The sequence below is a fragment of the Equus przewalskii genome, chromosome 14 (genome assembly GCF_037783145.1).
Source record: "Equus przewalskii isolate Varuska chromosome 14, EquPr2, whole genome shotgun sequence".
Lineage (NCBI taxonomy): Eukaryota > Metazoa > Chordata > Mammalia > Perissodactyla > Equidae > Equus > Equus przewalskii.
The window spans coordinates 26,591,454-26,605,022 of record NC_091844.1 but is presented as its reverse complement, the minus strand read 5'-3'; positions in this window follow the sequence as shown (position 1 = coordinate 26,605,022).

The following is a 13,569-nucleotide window of genomic DNA, read 5'->3' as shown; positions in this document are numbered from 1 at the left end:
TAGTTTTTCTATTATCTATGCTCTTGACGTTATTTATTACTACTGTTTTTGTATGGTGGAGATACTGCGTAATGTGTTCCTGCACATCTCTTCCCAATTCCATGTTCAGTATTGTCATGTTAGTAGCTTTACATTGGCCAAAGAAAGAGTATTTACACCATAGAAATCAGCAAACTATAAATCAGGGCTTTGCTTTATTGTTTTATTGTCTAGACTCAGTAAAACAGAAAATGCTAGTTAAGGCACATTAAACTGAAAAATGTTTGGATTTGTAGCTGTTACATTATAAAGAGCATAAAATGTAAGGAAATATTCTTATAGTACTTGAAAATTAACTAATTCAGCCAGGAAGTCACTTATGTCACTGACAAATGAGTGAAGGGCCTATAGGTATCTTCATAATTTCACTTTGTCTCATTCCTTAAGTAAACAAAAATAACCAGTATTCATGGTGAAACTACTGTTATCCATCAATTGCAACCATAGATTGACTATAGATACAAGAGTTTGGCAAAAAAATATTAAATAAATAATGAAGGCATTCTGTAAGAATCAACTGACTTTATGGAATTTATAGTAAAAATACTGTACATTTAATTATGCTTTTTTTAAATAACTTTATTTTTTAAGAGTACCTTTAGGTTTGCAAAAAAATTGAGAGGAAGTCACAGAGATTTCCCATAAACTCCCTACCCTTACACATGCATAACCTTCTCCATTACCAACATCACCCAGCAGAACGGTACGTTTGTTACCAAGGATGAATCTGAATTGACACATGATCATCACCCAACTTCCATAGCTTACCTTAGGATTCCCTCTTGGTGGTGTACATTCTATGAGTTTGGACAAATGTATAAGGATATGTATCCATCGTTATAGTATCACACAGAGTATTTGTATTGCCCTAAAAATTATCTGTGCTCTGCCTAGTCATCTGTCCCTTCCCCTTCCCCCAGCAACCACTGATCTTTTACTGTTTCCACAGTTTCACCTTTTCCAGAACATCATATAGTTGGCATGATACAGTATATAGCCTTTCAGATTGGCTTCTTTCACTTGGTAATGTGCATTTAAGGTCCCTTCATGTCTTTTTATGACTTGATAGCTCATTTCTTTTTAGTGATGAATAATATTCCCTTGTCTGGATGTACCACAGTTTGTTTATCCATTCAGCTACAGAAGGACATCTTAGCTGCTTCCAAGTTTTGGCAATTATGAGAAAAGCTACTATAAACATCCATATGCAGGTTTCTGTTTAGACATAAGTTTTCGGCTCCTTTGAGTAAATACCAAGATGCACAACTGCTGGATGGGATGGCAACAGTATGTTTAATTTTGTAAGAAATGCCAAAGTGTCTTCCAAAGTGGTTGTACCATTTTGCATTTCCAAGAGCAATGCCTGAGAATTCCTGTTGCTCCACATTTTCAACTATTATGATTTTTAAATTATGTGCTACAGATCCTTTGGATCAGTAAAATTCATAATGAATTTATTTTTTTCACAGAACCAGTTGTGAAACATGTGCCGATCAACCCTTACTTAATCTTCTGTTTATATAGTGTTCCCATTCCAAATTATTTCTGTTGTTCATCAGTTCAAAAACTGTCTCTTGAACCACGTACAGTGAATAAATCTTTGATATTTTTCCAAAGTGCGGATGCAGCAGTCTCCATGCCACTGAGTAGGGCATATTAAATGGCAATATGAAATTCAACCACTCCTCTTTATTTTAGCTAATTTTAATTTTGGATTTCTCTAGTGCTATCTTAGAATTTACTTGTGTTGAGTAAGATAGATTACATATCACTTTTTCACCTCCTTTCCAACTTCTAAAATGTTATTACTATTATCTCCTCTTTTGTTCTCCCCTCCTTTGAATATATTTTGTTTAAAATAATTTTCTGTCCTGATATTGTAGCTGGATTTCAGGAGGTAGTGAAATTAGATGCTTGTATTCAATGTAGCATCTTAGCCAGAAGTCCGTAATACATTCTTCATCCATTTACTTGTGAGGTCATCTTTATTACATACTAAGCCAATTCATATGGACTCATTTCTAAACTTCCTGCACCTTTCCCACAGTTTTATTTATTTTGGTTTTGTAATATGGCAGTAATATGGTCTTAATATATGATAAAATGGAGGTCCTCTACTTTTACAAATTGATTTAGCTCTTTGTGACATTTTTTTGAAATAAATTTTAGGGACAGTTTTAAAAGTTTTCCCTTAAAATTTTTCTGTGATTTTAATTGGAATTCCTTTATTTATAAACAAGGATAATTGATGTGTTTATACTGTTTAAGAGTCCCTTCATGAACTTAGTATATAATGTCCACTTTTTTCAGGTTTTAAAAAATTTTATTAGAGTTTTGCAGGCCTACAGTCTTTACATGGATGACTCTAGATACTACCTATTTTTGCTTACTAACATAAATAGTATCTTATTTTCTGTAATGCCCCGCATTTTGGCTACTACCAGTTTAGAACTGAGTTTTTATATGACCTCATATCTTGCCCCCTGCTGTGGTTTTTCATTTTAGTTCTAATAGTGCCTATTGATTTTCTTGGTTGGGTTCTCTATGTGAATGACACATCTTCATTGCACCAATTTAAAAACTTTGAAGATCTTCTATTTAGGGCATATTTTGAGCATCAATTTTCAACCAGATATATTTACATTTTCAGATATTTGTATTTTAATTGATTTTAACATGTTCCACTGCTGCACTCTTAATTTATCACCAGGCATTCAACTGAAGTTCATTTTTATGTAACTTTCATGTGTGTTTTTAAAAATTATTTCAAGAACGATACACGGATTGTAATTATCACATTATTTGAGTTTTCTTATGGTTGTTTTGGCTCAGTATAAAATTCATGGATCATAAATTTTTCACTCAGAATTGTATAGGCTTGCTCTTTTGTCTTTTGACTTTATTTTACAGAAGAACAATTTATAACCAACTTGCTTTTTAGCTCTTTGTAGGTAATTGATTAAAAAACATGTTATGGAGTATTTCATAACACAAGTAATATTAGAACACACATACAGGAATTGTATAATAAACATCTTTATACCTATGATTTAACTTAAGAAATAGAGTATTCTTAAATTTTGACTCCTTGCGTATTTTCCCTCAATTGCAACTCTCTGCCTTTGTACTCTCAGAGCAAGAGGTAACCACCAACCAGTATTTTATGTTTTTTTTTAATTTTGGATTTTAGCTTTATAAAATATATATGTGTTATAGAGTGTTTGTTGTGGTAGTCTTTGCCCCTCCAATTTGTTCATGCTTTTCTAAATTCAAATTTTTGGACAATCCTACTCTATACTGACTCCAGTTTTGCTCATGTGACTTGTTTTGGCCAATGGCACAAGAGCAAATGCAACACAGAAATTTGCAAAGTGCTGGAGAATTGGAGCTTACTCTCTCTTGGTGATGTTGGAATCTCTCAACCCCTGTGAACAATACTGGACAAGCCTACTGGATGATAAAAAAGCACATGGCCCAGTTACTCCCATCTCTCAAATTCATAAAGATATTTTCTTATATTTTCCTCCTATGTTTTAGAATTATGCTTTTCACATTTAGGGCTTTAACTAATCTAGAATTGATTTTTCTAAGTGTTGTAAGTTGGGGATGGAATGTCACATTTTTCCATATGGATAACCTTTCAGATTGGAATACCATTTATTAAATATTCCATCTTTACCTCAAGGAGCTGTCATGGCATTTCTTTCATATGTCAAGCCCCCATGTATTTTGTTGATTTCTTTCATTATTCTATTTAGCTACCTCTGGACCAATAAAATATTATGTTAATTATTATAGCTTTACAATAAATATTGGTCTCTGGTACGGCAAATCCCCTCATCTTAATCTTCTTCTCACTTGTGTTGCTTTCCACTTAAATTTTAGAATCAGAATGCCAAATTCCAATAAAAACACTGATAGGGATTTCATTGGGAATGTGTTAACTACGTGGCTTAATTGTGCCTAGCCCTTACAATTCTGAGTTTCTAAATATGAATACAACATCTCTTTCTATCTGTTCTATTGTTTAGGGCTTCATTAATATTCTTCAGTAAAGCTTCATAAGTTTCTCCATTAAAGTCATGTGTCTATTTTGTTATTTATTACAAGTACTTTTATATGTTATGAGTACTTTTATTGGTGTTTTAAATGGTATATTTTAAACTGCATCATATAACCATCTATTGCTTGTGTGTAGAAATGTTGATTTTTGTGTTTAATTTTTATATCCACAATCTTGTTAAATTCGCTTGTTACTTCTAATAATCTGTATCTTTTTGGTTGCTTTGTATAGATAATAACCTTCCCTGAAAAGAAGGGCAGTTTGATTTCTTTCTTTACATTTCTTAGACTTAATGTTTCTTTTTATCACGCCCCTGTACTGAAGACACTGTTAGTACAATGTTGAATAGAAGTGACAATAGTAGGCATTCTCCTATTTTTCCTGATTTTAAAGAGAATGCTTCTACTATTTCACCATTATGTATGCTATTTGCTGTAGTTTTTTTTTTTTAAATACTCATCTTTAGGTTCCAGCACTATTTAAAAGTTTCATTTCTCCTTAATCATGTTAATTATTTTTCTAGGGAAATGCTCATTTCTAGGGAAGTCCTCTAATTTTTTCAGATGTGCCATAATATTTTTCATTATACTTTCTTTAACTTTCTTAACGGTGCTTTATCAATAGTTTTATCCCTTTTTCACTCCTAATGCTGTTTATTTGTGCCTTCTCTCTTTCTTTTTCTGGCTTGTTTTGCCCAGATACTCGCCAATTGCACTCATCTTTTAAAAATGCACTTTTGCCATTGTTAACCTTTTCTATTTTTCTTTGTTCTTATTTTATCTTTTTCTGTTTACTTTTATTGGATTTATTTGTTCTTTTCTAACTTCTTAAGTCAGTGATTAGCTCATTAATTTTTAGACTTTCCTTTCTGACTTGAGCATTTAAGTATATAAATTCCCCTCCAAGTACAGCTTTAGCTGCAATTAACAATTATCACCAGTTCTAAACATTTTCTACTTTCTTTCATGGTTTATTTTTTAACCAATGAGTTATTAAGAACTATGTGAGTAAATTTATGTGCATTTTGTATATGTGTATTTATTTCCTAATGTATTGTTTTCAATTTTTAACTTAATTATATTGTGAATAGAGGATAGATGTTTATGATGATCCTAATTCTTTTAAATTGTTCATTCTTTTATGGCCTAGTCAGTTTTTTTCTGCGTTCCTTGTATACTCGAGAGGAATGTGTGTTTTCTAAATTCTCATTCTTGGTTCTAAAAATAATCGTTAGATCAATTAGTAATTGTGAATTCCAAATCTAGTATAGTTTTATGGATGTTTGCTTAAGCTACTATTTGACAGGGGAAGGTTGTTAAAATCTCCCAATATAATAGTGGTTTGTCAAATTCTCTTTGCAGTTGTGTTAATTTTGTCTCATATGTTTTGAAGTTTTGCTATTAGGTTCATACTATCAAGTCTTAGAAGTGCTGCCATACGGTCAATATAGCCTTGTGATTCGCATCATCCAATAAAATGTCATTTACCTTTAATTGTCACTGATTAGGAAGAATGTAGGAAGATTTCAAAATAGACTGAACAGTAGATAGCTAACATTAACCCAATCAAGTAATGCAGCTGCCCAGGTGGGCGTTAGAGATTCTAATCTAATATGACAATTAACTTATGACTCAAATCCTAAAATGTGAGCTAGGGCGATCAATGCCGAGTTTTTGTCTGGAGTCACTGTCACAGGTGATACCTAGACTTCAGTGCAAGTTATCGATATCAGAGATGAGAATCTGTCTGGTTGCTCAGCAGGTATTTCAGGTAATTAAAACACTTCTTTAAGCTGAGGAGGCAGAAACAAGAATGTTTGAAAGGTAGATCTAAATAGTCTGATGTGAGATAATTATTTCCTTAGAGAATTAGTATATCTTTTTCCCAGAGAACATTTGGAATTACTTGTAATTCTTTTCTAATACTTTTGCATTATGGTCAGAAAACCATTTTAAATTTTGTTTAAGAAAATTAGGCCTATTAGAGCAGTAGATTAACCTTGCAATTAACTGCAATTGCCGACTGTTTGATTGGGTAATTGATTTAGATGTCTGATGTTAAAATAAAATATTATTTTACATACATTGTTAGAATACTGAAGAGATTTTAAGAATGTATTAAATGTATGAACACATTAAATTTGAATATAAGATTTAAAGCAACTAACTTTGTAAATTGGAACAAACACTAGAAAATGTTCTCTAGTTTCCCCTTGAACCAGTTTTCCTCTCATTCCAGACATAAGGCATGCTTGTACTTCTAAACCTTCTAGTGGTTCATGGGACCATGTGATCAATTCTGGCCAATGGGTGTTATTCCCAGGCTGAAGCTTTTAATGGCCAGTGTGAGACACTCTGGTGCACCCCTCCCTTTCTGCAGCATACCCAGAAGCTTCTCATTGAGATGACAGAATCAAAAATGGAGATTCTACCAGCCTGGGTTTTTGAGTGACTATATAGAACAGAAATCCCTTACTGATGTAAGTTTGACTTACAATGTGAGAAAGAAATGATCCCTTGTTTATTTAAGCTAGTGAGATGCTCTTTTTCTCCGTTATGGCAGCATAATATATCCTGTCTTGACTGGTAGAGCTACTGGTCCTGGGAAGGGCAGGCCCTGAAAGATGTGACTTTTCCTTAGTGGTTAGGAGGCAAGTGGCCAGAAAAATTATATTGAGGCTGGAAAGTTGGTAATACATGTTTTTCTGTGGTAAAACGTTTGCTAAAACTTTCTACTGTGGTAGTTTGAGAGATATTGTGTGCTTATTACATTTGTGTCTGCAGTGGAAGACGTTGTAAAATGGTAGTATGTACTGGTCAGTATTGGTGATATTTGGCAACATGTTACAAGAAAGACATGAGCTCAGTTGGGAACTGGCAGTTTTATAAGCAAAAATGAGAAGGAACAAAGATATTCCAGAAAGCTGAAGACTTTCAATGTTGCAAATGCCAACTGATTATATATTCTAAGTAGTAAGAAAGAGAACTGATACAGTCTCTGAATGATAAAGGTTGATTAAAATTCAGTCTTGAAATAAAGACAAAATTAAGATTATCTCTATTTGGATTGCTCTGGGCATCCGATGGATCCCTGAGACCCTTTTGGGGGGGGGGGTCTTCAAATTAAAAAGTATTTTCATAATAATAAGAAGACATTATCTGCCTTTTTCACTCTCATTGTCTCACAAGTGTACAGGATACGAAAAGTACATTGATATGATTTCAGATTCCACGTTGCAACTAGCCTTTAAGAAACCATCATTTGTTAAGTATCAAAGAATATTCACAGTTATCTGAAAAGACTATTAAAATACTTTTTCATTTTCTAACCACATATATGTGTGAAGCCGAATTTTCTTCACATTCCTCAACCCAAACAACACGGGGCACCAGATTGAATACAGAAGCAGATACAAGAACCCAAGAGGATTGTGGTAGATTTTTTCTGTTCCCCAGTATCCAATTTCCTTGTCTACCTCAGTGATAGCTAGCAGAATAAATACTACATTTTTCAGACTTGTTTTAATTTTCAGACAGTGAGATATAAGAAGGAGTGAGCAACATTTGTGGGTTGTCTTTAAGTAGAGGGGTTACTGTCTTATTCCTTTTCTTTTCCCTATTAGCTAGAATACTCATGTGATAGCTGGAGCTCCTGCAGCTACTGTATACCATGTCCTAGACTGATGACCTTGAAGTTATTTACTGGAGAGAATAAAATCTTGTGAATGTCGCAAATGTTCATTTGAGTTTCCTCTAGCATGCAGCTACAACTAATCCTAACCAATAAAATAACTTCTATAGAAGCATTACTTCTATCTTTTTGTTTATAAAATAGTTTCATAAAAACAACTTTAAACATGCATGCATGCATTATTAGGCTTTCTAGGAAATATTCCAAATCATTATAAAGCATAGTTAAAGTCAGTCCCTGCAGCTGCTTAACCTGGGACAGGAGACAAAGGGTAGTCCTTGTGAAGACTAGTTCAATTTCAAATCATTTGCCTATCCTTCTGTTTTTCACGTGGGACTCAAATGTGAAATCGAATGCTTGTTTCCTCTGTCCACAGTGTCTTAAAGTGCCTGGCATGATTTGCCTATGCTGAGGTCTCATGAGCCACTTGATGTGCTCCTGTTTTAAAAGCTTTGAAAATAGCTCCCCACATCTTTCACAAGATCCTCAGGTCCTTCAAAGTAAAGTTCATGTCTGCAGCGTACATAGCCTGTATATTGTCTGACCACCTCTAATATAACCTTCAAATTGGATGATAATTCACACAACACTTGATGTTTTACTTGAGGTATGATAGACACTTGATTTTACTTGATGTATGATAGATAAAGAGACAAAAATAAACTTCATTGGGTGTATATATAAAGTTGGAAGGAATATTAAAATGTTCATATTAGTTATGTCTGGGCAGTTGGATTATGGTTGTATATGTATATTTTCAATTCATTCCACAATGAGCGCCTATTACTTAACTAAGAAAAAAATGTTAAAAGCAAAAAAATTAAATTAGCAAGTTAAACGACATTAAATTGTTAGAAATGAATACATTCTTTAACCTACATGCAGAAAATCCAATTACAGTAGAACTATGTCATCTTATACTTCACCAGCCGAAAAGCTCTAGAATCTGACAGTTTGTGAGATGCCCCTGGGAAAAGTTCTCAATCAAACCTAACCTAAACTAAATCTAATTTGAATAGAACTAAGCTGGGACTTGGGAATGAATTTGCTAAGGGTGTGTTATGCAATTCTCCGGATGATATTTTTGATGAAAAATTATGTTCTCCTTGTTTTTGACAGGGCTGACAGGCAGACAGCAATGGTTTACACGTGTAAATTATTCTCATTTTAGAATATAATAGAATGTTGATGTTGGCAGGAAACTTAAGCATTAGCCAATATGTGAAAATTAAAACAAACACCAACTCATGAGGGTCCAACACCTCTTAATCTTCCCCCCTAAATCAAGTAAACTACTATATGTTAAAAGTAGAAGCTAGAAAAAAAACTATAAACAAATATTGAAGTCTAGTAATAATGTGCATGTGGAAGTGTTTAGGGGTTAAATGTAGTGATGTCTGAAACGTGCTTTGAAATGTATTTAGTAAATAATGTGCGTTGATGGATGGATAGTGAGGTAGACTGTGATAAATCATATTTAATGATGTATTATTGGTAGAATCTAGGGGGAGACTATATGGGTGTTCACTGTATAATTATTTCAACTTTTCTTTTAGTTTGAAAATTTCATAGTAAAGTGTTGGAAAAATTAGAGTTGGAATATAGTCACCTTTAAATATTTAATATATATATGTTGGCTTACAAGAAAAGTCCGAAATGGAAATGTATACCACAATATTACTCACATTGAAATACTTTGGGTTGGCACTCAGTGTGTCTTTGATCATGAGAGAAATTTGTGTATTTAAACTTCTTTTTTTTTTGTCAAGATTAGCCCTGAGCTAACTACTGCCAATCCTCCTCTTTTTGCTGAGGAAGACTGGCCCTGAGCTAACATCCATGCCCATCTTCCTCTACTTTATATGTGGGACACCTACCACAGCATAGCTTTTGCCAAGTGGTGCCATGTCAGCACCCAGGATCCAAAGGGGTGAACCCTGGGCTGCCGAGAAGCGGAGCGTGCGAACTTAACTGCTGCGCCACCAGGCCGGCCCCTAAACTTATTTCTAAAATTTACTAAATTCTTATTCTGTGCTTTTCTTTGATTATTTAATCCTCAAAAGAAAAACTAAGTACTATGATTATTCTGCTTTTGTAGGTGGGCAACATGAGTCTTACAGAGGTTAAGTAACTTGCCTAAGGTCATATAACCAGTTAGCAGACTTGAGAATTTAATTCATGCAGTCTGGATTCATGTCTGCATGATTTACCATCACTCTATAGTTCTTCTTGCTATAAGTTAAATGTGTATTTAACTTACGCTTTCATATTGACAAGGCCAAATACAACCCTTTCACCTTCTGCAAGAAGTTGCTGGACAGGGCCAAACGAAGGCTCTTCCAATTTTGCCCCCACCCAGCTTCCCATTCTTTTTCTCCTGAGTGAATAGCTAAGATTAGAACTGCTTTCCCCTGAAACTAGCTGGACACAGATGTAAACATTTCCTGTTCAAGTGACTGATTGAGACTTTCTCTGATTGCAAAACAATCCTAGTCGTGAATCACTCCACTCATAACTTGTCTACTCCCCCCCATAAAAATCTAAGGCGAAACCACCCTGACGCATATTCTGATCATTGGATCTAAGGTTCTCTCTGTTGCAATAGCCTGAGTAAAATCAATCTCCTTACTTGTCTGTTTCTTGTCTTTGATAATACCTAAATGATTTTTCTCTGTTAATATACAATATAGTGGAAATAAAGGTAGTTGAGTTTGGTGATATAGTTAATAATCTCAATTCTGCAACCAACGAGGTATATGACCTTGAGCAGATAGCAAAACCATGGAATGATATGCTTTAAAAGAAAAAATCTAGACAATAATAGATTGCTTGTTTAAGGCCTCAGATAACTGAATAAAACCTTTTAGTACACTGAGTTTACTATACTTCTGTATCCAATCCATTTTATTTTGTTAGTTTTTTTGTGTGCCTGCTTTGCTTGGTTCACAAATAATATCGGTAGATCCTGTTCAGAGAACTTTGAAAAAGAAATCACTTGATTTTGCTACCCAAGGAAGCAAATAGCTGATGTTTCTTTATCTAGTCTTTAAGATAAGAATATCCTTAATAGATACTGCAGAATGCTTAATAGAATACATACATATAATATGCATAAATGTAAACACATTATTTTCAATGATGGGGTCATAGTGTGTTATAGCTAGTGTTCTTGAAATTAACAATGTTTCAGAAATATCTTTCCTTTGCTTTTATTTTTATTATGAAATATCAAGTAAATAAAATAGTACAGAAAATAAAAGGATGGAATCCAATTTACTTATCACCTAGGTTTAACAAATGCTAACCTTTTGTTACGTTACTTCGTAATTTTAGAAAAAAGGATGCTTCAGGTAGACTCTACACGCTCTCCCCGACTTCATACCTCACTGCTTTTTCACCATCAGCAGAAGTAGGAATTCTCCTACATTGGGGTGAAACTTTCTGAATCGTCCTTTTATATTTTTATAGCATCTGTTTGTTTTTATCTTTGCTACTTAAGTCAAGCTTTCTTTATATTCCTTTTAACCCCCTGCTAATTTAGAAGTTATATTTTACTGTTCTATTATTTTAGACAGTGCACATTTTAACCTAAATAAATCCAAAGTTAACCAATATCTTTCTTCCGCACAACACAGAAAACAGAAAGTTTGATTCTCATTGCTCTCTCATGCAGTCCATGTTATGGTGTCTAATATTTTCATTTCAACTTGTGTATTTACTTTCTCTAATTTAGTACGTATTATTTTGTAGCTAATATTTATTTAAATTAAACAAAAATTACTTTGAACACCTTTTTGTCCTTTGTCACATACTTTATTTCTAGTCCTATCTTCTTCTTATCAAAATATTTCTCTTTGTGTTTCTTTCATCCTGAGTGACAAACTCAGACTTTGAAAATGACTTTGTATTTTTCCTTCAAGTTCCTTCAAACTGCCTAGGTTAGCAGTTCATTTTTCCTCAGCACTTAGAGAGATTACCCCAGATTCCTTTTTCCTCTATTGATGTCTAAGAGAAGTGTGACTTCAGCCTAATTATTCCTCATCTGTGGGAAATCTCTTTTCTATAATTGTTTGGCAGATGTTCTCTTTGGTTTTGATATTCACAAATTTTGGTATGACATATCTAGATGTGGGTTATTTTTATTATCCTGCTCAGGATTCAGAATGCTTTAATGCTAGGAGGCCTTGTGTCTTTCATAAATTCTGGAAACTTTTGGCGTTATCTTTTTAAATGTTGCTTTTTTCACTTTCTTTATGTTGTCTTCTTCTGAAAATACTATCAAATATATATTAAATATTTGTTTTCAATCTCTATATCTCTCAAATTTACTTTCATACTTCCAATATCATTATGTCTTTGGGCTACTTCATGGTAATTTCTGCAGATTTGTTTTCCAGAACACCATATTACATTAAGTGTGTCTAGCATGTAGTTTAAGCTATTCACTAACCATTTAAGATTAATGACAGTATTTTTCATTTGTAGAAGGTTGTTTGTTCGTTTTTAAATTTGTCTGTTCTTGTTTTATAATGACCTGTAACTTTATGATGACTCATATTTTAAAGTTCATTAGATTGTTGGAATATATTCATATTATAAACCTTTTAGATTTTCGTATTGCCTATTCTAGACGTGCTAATTCTCTTTTATATTGGTGTCACAATGAACTATCATAACGGGTCGTTTCTTTGTGTGGTTTGTGTTTTTTACTGTAAACTTAGTTGTTTTTGTTTGCTCTGTGGTGGCACTTTGCACCCAGGGTTTTGGAAGTGTCTCTCCAGAGCAGTTTTGCATTTGTTTCTGCTTAGATTAAGTCATTTTACTCATCTCTAGACCAGTCATTAATACTGACTTCCTGTCATAGGCTTTATGCCATTCACAAGGTATAACTTCCAAGTCTGAGCTCATGCTTGATTCAAGCTTGGGGTTTTGATTTCCCATGAGAGACACCCACCATCCCTCTCCACCAAACTTCTGAGCTGAGGCAGTTTCCTTAATTCTTGTCTGGGCTCTGGGTGAGGATTTTCTAGTCCTCTTTACATGCAGGAAGCATGCTTTTGAGAATCTTGGCTTAATGTAGGATCTCAGTTCTAGCGCCCTGTCGCAAGTAGACCCAAGGCCAAGCCTCTTAACTCTGAGCTTGGTTATAAACTTAATGTTTTTGTGTGTTATAGTTTTTTTCTAGTATTTGTAAGTATTTGAAGTAGGAAAGAATTCGTATCAGCTCAGCCCATTGTCTTGCTAAAAGCTGAAAACCTCACAAGTATCATTTCAAGTCAATAAACGTTCATCTGCAACACCAATTTAATGACAGAACTATTCCTTAAATAAATAAGTGATTCTGAAAATGTAGAATGAGGGCTACACAGAATTACCTTTTTTTACAAAAATGATAAGTTTTGCTAAAAATGATGATCCTGGATGTGGATGAATCAAAACCTGGGTCTTGACTCGAGCAGAAGGAATAATATGTGGTTAAAGTCAGTATTTTAACCCACTTCCTCAGGTAGCTCTTAGGCATACTAGTTTCAGAGCCATAGATTAAACGTGCCATAATTATGAACACTCTTTTACTGTTGAACTTTCAAATTTTATATTTTTCATTCTTATAACAAAAAATGATGAAAATCCTTATTAAAAATACCCTTACATTAATTCCTTGGAACACATTACTAAAAGACGAATTATTGGTTCCAAGAGAATCCCTGGTTTAGAGGATTTTAATGTACATTTTTAATTCTGAATATATTTTATCAGTTTATAATGCTTAACAGGAC